This window comes from Equus quagga, chromosome 12 (genome assembly GCF_021613505.1).
Source record: "Equus quagga isolate Etosha38 chromosome 12, UCLA_HA_Equagga_1.0, whole genome shotgun sequence".
Taxonomy (NCBI): domain Eukaryota; kingdom Metazoa; phylum Chordata; class Mammalia; order Perissodactyla; family Equidae; genus Equus; species Equus quagga.
In genome coordinates, this window is record NC_060278.1 from 46,197,836 (window position 1) to 46,208,236 (window position 10,401).

A 10,401-nucleotide genomic window follows, 5' to 3' on the forward strand; every position below is an offset into this window, starting at 1 on the left:
TGGCAAAGGAGGGACAAATTCTTCATATTATTTGGTAAGCAGGAGTGATGTTTTGAGCATTTTACATCTTAATATGATTTACACATAATTTACATATATGTGTGTATGTATGTGTTTATATTTACATATAATATGATGGTTTATGAATATATGGGGATTTACTATGTTTAGTTACAATTCAAGAAATTGCTTGGAAGATAGGGTTAGTTGATTTGTTACGCATTCAAATTTTTCTTTTTTTAAAATAACGTAAAATAGACTCCATTTTTTTCCTGCAGAAACCTGATTTTCAGAAAGAGTTTACTACTATTAAGTAGGAGATTCCTGTATTAATTTATTTACTCTTCACAATAAGCCAATGAGTTGGTACTATTGTTCCCATTGTATAAATGAGGAAACTGAGGCACAGAAAAGATTTAATAGTTGCTTAAGGTCATACAGTCAGTAAGTGGCAGAATCCCATTCAAACCTAAGTAGTCTGCCCCATGGTCTCTTCAACCACCGAGCTACACTGTCTACTCAGATTGTTGCATTTTAGCATTTAACAAGTGTGTTCTGAGAGTAGACAACAGAAATTTCTGGCAGGCACTAGAATCCATAAATTAGAAAAAAAAACATCTCTTTAGATTGGACTAAAATAATTGACAGGATACAAATAGAATGTCCATTGTATAATGGAAATAACCGAAGTCACCTATATACTTGTATCAGAATTTGTATTAACATACCTGTGATAGAATTTTATTGCCTCTCAGCTCCACATTCACCCTTTTTGGCTGCTCTGTGAAAAGGCAGTTGGGTCCCTTTGATACTTTTCTTTTGCTTACTGGTGAGATATTTCGCTTTGTCAGTAGAGGGCAGTAGAGTGACATGGTAAGAAGAAGGAGGCTTCTTCCTGGTTCCAGTGTGCTTCTCTCTGCAGACTGTTGCCATGGCTTCTCCAGCCTCAGACCCTTGTAGCACAGGTGGCTTCTCCAGCATGTGACTCCTGCAATGCACAGTGGTCACCAGCACCCAATGGCCAGCAGCTTCTCCCAGCAACCCCCTTATGCATCTCATAGCAGAGTGCCTCTAGCAGGACACCTGCCCATAAATAACTTTCTCTGGTGCCTCAAAGGACATCAATTTCCAGAAAGTTCTGGAGGGTGGATTTCCAGCAAGTCCTGCTGATACAGCGGCAGTGAGCCACAGCTATGCCGTCTCCAACAAGGTTGGACTTGAGTTGTGTGTGGGGTGGTGGGGGACTTCTTTCTTGGATGCTGTATCTCAACTCTTGGGATGGTTCTGCTCCTTTTATCTGCTATTACTATATTCTTTAGAGCTCTCCTCAATTGTCACTAGCCAATACCTTGTTACTCCAATCCTCTGTTATAGTTAACAATGCTTTATATACAAGCTTTCCTATTCAAATGTCTAATTGATTTCCATCTCCTGATTGGCCCTGACTGACACAAAGCTAGAATGAGTGTTGTGATGAAAATATTATCAGTACCCACGTGCTATCCCTGCCTGCCTACAGCACTCTTAGAAAGTTCCGTAGAGGGTTACTCATCTTTGGAAGAATAGAGGGGCTTAAGAGAAGAGTTTCTTATTAAAATGCCAATGTTCATAGGAGTATAACAGATAAAATAATTTCTTCTGGATGATTTGTTACAGCTTGGCTGATGTGAGTGCTTTGAAGAGCTCTAAACGAATGGACCTGGAACAGATAAGAAGGAGGGGTAATTGCACAGTGTATCCAGAACAGGAGGTCAAGGTCTGAATGCAAAAATAATTGGGCAGGAGCTCTGGACAGAGATTCTGGTTAATTTATAGTTCTTGGGTTCTCTACATAAAGAGGAATATACAAAGAGAGAGTGTAGAGAGAAAGAAGGTATCTCCAGGATCATAGAGAATGTCAGGATTGCTATGTGGGAAGGTGCAAGAAAGAGGATCAGGATAGAGAGGTATGAGAAGAGCAGTGCTCAGTCCTTAACCACTAGTGGGATAAATTCTCCCAAAAGAAGAGATTGTCGTCAATGTTAAACTCTACTGTGGTCTCAGAGGACAAGAAATCACAAACATTAAATTGGTTTGTCACTTTGATGAGAGATGTAAAAGAAAACTTAAGAAAAAAAAGAAATGATGTACCATATTCCTGAAAGAGAGATCAAATTTTCTAAAGATATTTATTTATTCCAACCAAGATCCCACTGGAATTAATTTTGGGAGGAGAGAGGCAGAGAATGAAGTCTTGTTAAAATAATTCTAAGGTTCAAAATAATTAAATGAGAATAATACTTTTTTAAAAGATAAGTCGAGGCAAAGATTGCCTGTTCAAATATTAGAATATACAATACTGCTACAATAATTAAAATGCACAAATCAAAAGAAAAAATAAGTGTAGATGAAACAAATATGTAAAAACTTAAAACATTATATAGGAAGTATCACAAGTAAAAGAGAGAAGGGATATATTATGCAAAACTTATTTTAGTAAAATTAGCAGTTTAGGGAGAAAAGTAAATTAGAGGTTCACACCTTACCCTAAAATTAATTCCAGTATTAAATATGAAACAAAATGTAAGAAAAAAAACAGAAAAAGAAGTGAATGTCTGATTTACTGGGATTGTAGAAACAACTTTCCAAGTTTAAAATCAATACGAGTAATTTTTAAAAAAGTAAACAATAGATCTAATTATTTAAAAACCAAAAACTATATATCTAAGAAAATGATCACAATATAGAGGTAAATAGAATGTGAATAAGATAGAAAATCAAGTTTAAGGTGACTACTTAGGGGCCAGCCCAGTGGCATAGTGGTTACGTTTGCATGTTCCACTTTGGTGGCCTGGGGTTTGCTGGTTCGGATCCTGGGTGTGGATCTACACACCACTCATCAAGCCATGCTGTGGCCGCATCCCACATAGAAGAACTAGAGGGACTTACAACTAGGATGGACAACTATGTACTGGGGCTTTGGGGAGAAAAAAAAAAAGAGGAAGATTGGCAACAGATGTTAGATCAGGGCCAGTCTTCCTCACCAAAAAAAAAATCACATACCTAGGACGACTACATAAAGAATTTTTATGACTTCTGCATCTGGTCAAGATGGAGTAACAGGGAGCAAATTTATCCTCCCACCTGAAACAACCAAAAAATTGGAAAAATAAATAGAGCAACAGTTTTCAAGAATTGGACATTAGATAATGAAGGATAATGATCACTGAGAGATGAGAAACAAATTAGCTGATCCCCATGATTACCCCAGCATATTGCTTTGAAAAGTTTCCAGACCAGGGCATGGGGAGGGGGGATTCTAAGCTGAGCCTGAAAGACTTTCCAAGTTGAAAAGATACAGCTGAGAGTGGGGGGAGACTAAGGCAACTAGGACTGACAGGGCAGAGTACAGAGAGAAGAGAGAGAACTCAGGAGATCTGCCAAGAGGCTCTCTCAAAAGTTTAGGTGACTAGTGATTAGTGCATGCATGTGAGAACCTACCTAAGACCAGAGAAATAACTACCCAAAAGAATTAGAGACAGCAGTTACCTATGCACACATAGGACTGGGAATAGTGCATATTCCCACCAGCCACACTGGAAAAACCTTATGATTTACAGGGTATTAGAGTATCTGTCAGAAACTGTGAAGGATATGAAATTTTATCTTCTTTGCAAGCTAACAAGTGGCTTGCCAAAATTTCATGACTGCTGGGAGAAGAGACAAGACTCCTGAGTAAGAAAGGAAGGACAGTTTATTTATCATTCAGAGCAATAGTAGTAGCAAGAGTATCAGCAATTTTTTGGTGAGTTCTCCAAGCCCCACTTCCCACAAGATGACTCAAAGAGGAATAGATAACACTTGCACAGGAAGTGGTCTGCTTTACTGGAGTGGAACTTGAGCTAATTACAAAGCATCGAAAAATGTGAAGGGGCCAGCCCGGTGGTAAGCAGTTAAGTATGCACTTTCTGCTTCAGTGGCCCAGGGTTCACCAGTTCAGATCCCAGGTGCAGACATGGCACCACTTGGCAAGCCATGCTTTGGTAGGCATCCCACATATAAAGTAGAGGAAGATGGGCATAGATATTAGCTCAGGGCCAGTCTTCCTCAGCAAAAAGAGGAGGATTGGCAGCAGATGTTAGCTCAGGGCTAATCTTCCTCAAAAAAAAAAAGAAAAAAAAAGGAAATACTTGGTGCTGTGCTGCTCCGTGGCCCATTGCTTAAGTCTGCGGCTCCAATGGCAGTCCAGGGTTTCACCAGTTCGGATCCTGGGCATGGACATGGCACCGCTCATCAGGCCATGCTGAGACAGCATCCCACATAGCACAACCAGAAGGACCTACAGTGAGAATATACGACTAGGTACTGGGGGGCTTTGGGAAGAAGAAGAAAAAAAAAAGAAAGTAGATTGTCAACAGTTGTTAGCTCAGATGCCAATCTTAAAAAAAAAAATGAAATGCTTGAGGGTGAAAGATGTTAAAGACCTGTATGCTAAAGACTACAAAGCATTGCTGAGCCAAAATTTAAAAAGACCTAAATGGATGGAGAGACATATCATGGTTATGGATCATAAGATACAATATTCTTATCAGTTCTTCCCAAATTGGGCTAAAGATTCAATGAAATCCCAATTAAAATTCCAGCAGACTCTTTTGTAGAAATTGACAAGCTGACCCTAAAATTTATATGAAAATTAAAAGGACCTAGAATAGAAAAAAACACTTTGAAAAAGGAGAGCAAAGTTGAAAGGTCACCACTATGTGATTTCAAGACTTATTATAAGCCTACAGTAATCGAAACATGTAATATTGCCATCAAGGTAGACAAATAGATCAACTGAAGAGAATAGAAAGTCAGGAAATAGACACACACACACATATGGAAAACTAAGTTTTGACAAAGGTACAAAGTCAATTCAGCAGAGAAAGGATAGTACTTCCAACCAATGTTGTTGGAACAATTGGATATCCACATGCCAAAAACTGTACTTCAATTCATACCTTGCATCATACATAAAAATTGACTCAAAATGGAATAGACCTAAACATAAAATATAACTATAAAGATTCTAAAAGAAAGGATAGGTGAAAACCATTGTGTCTTGGTGTTAGACAAAGTTTTCTTGGTATAATACCATAAGCATGATCTATAAAAGAACAAATTGAAAAATTAGACTATCTAAATTCAAAACCTGCTCTTTGGAACACTCTGTTTAGAGAATGAAAAGACAAGCCACATCAAAAGACAGCAGCAATAGCTATATTATTTTCAGATAGAGCAGAATTCAAAGCAAGGAAAGTTATTAGGAATAAAGAAGAACATTATATAATACCAGAAGGGCAGTTCTCCAAGAAGGCATAAGAATCCTTACAATGTCTTTGCTTAACAACAGAGTATAACACTATGTGAAGCAAAAACTATTAGAATTGCAAAGAGAAATAGATAAATCCACTATCATAGTTGGAGACTTCAACACATCTCTATCAGAAATGGACAGATCCAGCAGGCAGAAAATCAGTAAGAATATAGTTGAACTCAAGAGCACTATCAATCGGCTGGATATAATTGACATCTATAGACTACTTCATTCAACAACAACAGAAGAAACATTCTTCTCAAGCTCATATGGAACAGTCACCATGATAGAACACATTTTGGTCCATAAAACACACTTTAACAAATTCAAAAACATAGAAATCATATGATATCTGTTCTCAGACCACTATGGAACTAAACTAGAAACCAACAGCAGAAAGGTAACTGGAAAATCCCAAAACACATGAAGATTAAACAGCACACTTCTAAGTAACACATGGGTCAAAGGAGAAATCTCAAGAGCTTAAAAAATATTTTGAATTAAATGAAAAACAATTTATCAAAATTTGTGGGATTCAGTGAAAGCAATGCTTAGGGGGAAATCTATAGCATTGAATGCATATATTTATATATTTTATAAAAAGAAGAAAGATCTAAAATCAATAATCTAAATTTCCACTTTGGAAACTAGAAAAGGAAGAGCAAATTAAATCAAAGTAAGCAGAAGAAAAGAAATAATGAGCATTAGAGCAGAAATCAATGAAACTGAAAGGAGGATCTCAATAGAGAAAATCAGTGAAACCAAAAGTTGCTTCTTTGAAAAGATCAATAAAATGGATAAGCCTCTAGCCAGGCTAAGAACAAAAGAAGTTCAAAAAGTTCAAAAATTAATAATAGCAGAAATAAAAGAGAGGACATCATTGCAGATCCTGTGCACATATAAAAGATAATAAAGGAATACTGTGAACAACTCTATGCAAAAATCCTCTACAAACTTTTAGTAAATCAAATATAACAATGTTTGAAAAGAATTATGCACCACAACCAAGTGGGATTTATCCCAGGTACACAAGGCTGGTTCAACATTCAAAAAAACCAATTAACGTAATCCATCGCATCAACAGGCTAAAAAAGAAAAATCACATGATCACAAAAATAGATGCAGAAAAAGCATTTGACAAAGTCTAACCCCCATTCATGATAAAAACTCTCAGTAAGCTAGGAAAAGAGGAGAACTTCTTCAACTTGATAAAGCATATCAACAGAAAAGTTAATAGCTAACATCTTACTTAATGGTGAGAATCTCGAACTTTTCCCACAGAGATCAGTTACAAGGCAAGGAAGTTGCCTCTCACTACTCCTTCTCAATATTGTACTGGAAGTTTTAGCTATGCAGTAAGATGAGAAAAGAGGGGGGAAAATGTATGCATATTGTAAAGTAAGGAATCCAACTGTCTTTTTTTGCAGATGACATGATTGTCTACATAGAAAATCCAAAACAATAAAAAAAAATTCATAGAACTAATAAGCAATTATAGCAAAGTTGCAGAATACAAGCTTAATACACAAAATTCAATCACTTTCTTATATACCAGCAATGAACAAATGCAATTTGAAATTAAAAACATAATGCCATTTACATTAGCACTCAAAAATATGAAATACTTAGATCTAACAAAATTTATTCAAGATCTATATGAGGAAAACTGCAAAACTCTGATGAATGGAATTAAAGAAGAACTAAATAAATGGAAAGATACCTGTTTATGGATAGGAAGACTCCATATTATCAAGATGACAGTTCTTCCCAACTTGATCTATAGATTCAATGCAGTCCCAATGAAAATTCCAGCAAGTTGTTTTGTGGACATCGACAAACTAATTCTAATTTTATATGGAGAGGCAAAAGACCTGGAATAGCCAACACAATATTGAAGGAGAAGAACAAAGTTAGATACTACCTGACTTCAAGAGTAACTATTAAGCTACAGTAATCAAGACAGTGTGATTTGGTGAAAAAATAAACAAATAGATCAAGGGAAAGAATTGAGAGCCCAGAAATAGACTCCCAATAACATAGTCAAGTGATCTTTGACAAAGGAGCAAAGATAATATAATGGAGCAAAGATAGTTTTTTCAACAAGTGGTGCTGGAACAACTGGACATCCATGTGCAAAAAAAAAAAAAAATCTAGACACATACCTTATACTCTTCACATAAATTAACTCAAAACGGATCACAGACCTAAATGTAAAATGCAAAAAACTATAAAACTCTTAGAAGATAACACAGGAGAACACCTAGATGACCTTGGAAATGGTAATGACTTTTTAGATACAACACCAAAGGCGTAATCTGTAAAAGAAATAATTGATAAGCTGAACTTCATTAAAATTAAAATCTTCTGCCCTGCAAAAGACAATGTCAAGAGAATTAGAAGACAAGCCACCAACTTGTGGAGAAAATATTTGTGAATGACACATTTGATAAAGGACTCGTCCAAAATATATAAAGAACTCTTGAAACTCAACAATAAGAAAACAAACAACTGATTAAAAAATGTACCAGGCCAGCTCCGATGGCCTAGTGGTTAAAGTTTGGCACACTCCGCTTCAGCGGCCTGAGTTCGGTTCCCAGGCATGGAACCACACCACTCATCTGTCAGTGGCCATGTTGTAGTGGTGGCTCACATAAAATAAAAAGTAAATTAAAAAAGAGAGGAAGACTGGCCACAGATGTTAGCTCAAGGTGAATCTTCCACAGCAAAAAAAAAAAAAAAAGGGGGGGGGGCAAATAGATAATTCACCAAAGAAAATATACAGAGAACAAATAAGCATATGAAAAGGTGCTCCATATCATATGTCACCAGGGAAATGCAAATTAAAACAACAACGAGATACTGCTACATGCCTATTAGATTGGCCAAAATCCAGAATGCTGACAACACCAAATGCTGATGAGGATGTGGAGCAACAGGAACTCTCATTCATTGCCGGTGGGAATGTAAAATGACACAGCCACTTTGGAAGATAATCTGATGATTTCTTGTAAAACTAAACATACTCTTACTATATGATCCAGCAATTGCATTTCTTGGTATTTACCCAAAGGAATTGAAAAGTTATGTCCACAAAAAAGCCTGAACATGGATGTTTGTAGCAGCTTTACTCCTAATTGCCAAAACTTGGAAGCAACTAAGATATCCTTCAGTAGGTCAAAGGATAAATAACCTGCAGTACATCCAGACGATGGAATATTATTCAGCAGTTCAAAAAAAAAAAAAAAAGAGCTATCAAGCCATGAAAAGACATGCAGGAACCTTAAGTGCATATTAGTAAATGAAAGAAGCCAATCTGAAAAGTCCACATAGTATATGGTTCCAACTATATGACATTCTGTAAAAGGCAAAACTATGGAGACACTAAAAATATCAGTGGTTGACATGAGTTGGGAGGGTGGTGGGGAGACATGAGTAGGCAGAATATAGAGGATTTTTAAGGCAGTGAAAATACTCTATATGATGCCATAATGATGGATACATGTCATTATACATTTGTCCAAACCCATAGAATTTACAACACCAAGAATGAAGAACGATAATGTAAACTATGGCCTTTGGGTGATTATAATGTGTCAGTGTAGGTTCATCAGTTGTAACAAAGGTACCATTCTGGTGGGGGATGTTGATAATGGGAGAAGCTGTGCGTACACATGTAGGGGCAGGGCATATATGAGAAAGCTCTGTACCTTCCTGTCAATTTTGCTGTGAACATAAAACTGCTCTAAAACATAAAGTCTTAATTAAAAAAAGAAAGAAAGGAAGAAAAGAGAGAAGCCACAGACTTGAAGAGACTATTTCAAAAGCATAGATCTGATAAAGGATTATGTCAAGAATATATAAAGAACTCTCAAAGCTCAATATTAAAAAAAATTTTTAATGGGCAAAAGATTAGGACTAACACCTCATCAAAGAAGATATGCCAAAGGCAAATAAACACATGAGAGGGTGCTTGACATCATTAGATGATGTCACTAGAGAAATGTAAATTAAAACCACAGTGAGATACTATTACATACCTTTTAGAGTGGCTAAAATTAAGACTGACCATACTAAGTATTGGTGAAACTGTGGAGCAGCTGGAACTCTCATACACTGCTAGTGAGACTGTAAATGGTCAACCTCTTGGAAAACAAATTGGCAGTTTCTTAAAAACTTAGACATACACTTACCATATGATCCAGCCATTCCATTCCTAATTATTTACCCAGAAGAAATATAAACTTATTTTCACATAAAGACTTGTACATGAATGTTTATAGCAATTTCATTTATAATACTCCAAAACTGGAAGGAATTCAAATATCCACCAACAGGTAAATGGATAAACAAACTGTGGTATAGCCAGACAATGGAAGACTACACTCAGCAGTAAAAAGGAATGAATCGTTGATACACACGACAATGTGGATGGATGTCAGAATAGTTACGCCAGACAAAAGAGAGTGCATACTGTATTATTCCAGTTATATTAAGCCCTAGAAAATATAAACTACTGTATATGACAGAAATAAGATTGTAGATTTCTGAGGGGCAGTAGAAATACCATGAAGGGATGGGGTTCCAAAGGGGTACAAGGAAACCTTTTGGACTGATGGATATGATCATTGTCTAGATTGTGGTGACGATTTCACGGTGTGTACATGTGTCAAACTTATCAAATTGCACTTTTTACTACATGCAGTTTATTGTATGTCAATTATGCCTTCATACAGCTCATAAAAAAGAATTTATACAAATGAGTAAAGAAATAAAATAAGAAACACAAATCTCAATCAAATATATGAAAACTGCATGGTGTCACTGATAATTAAGGTCATGCCCATTTAAAGAAGTTTATTTTTGTTTGTATATTAGTTTCCCATGGCTGCCTTAACAAATTAACACAAACTTGGTGACTTAAAACAACACAAATCTATTCTTTTACCGTTGGGGAGGTCAGATGACCAAAATTGGTTTCATTAGACTAAAGTCAATGTGTCAGCAGGGCTAGTTCCTTCAGAGAGGCTCAGGGGAGAATCCATTTCTTTGCCTTTTCTAGCTTTGTA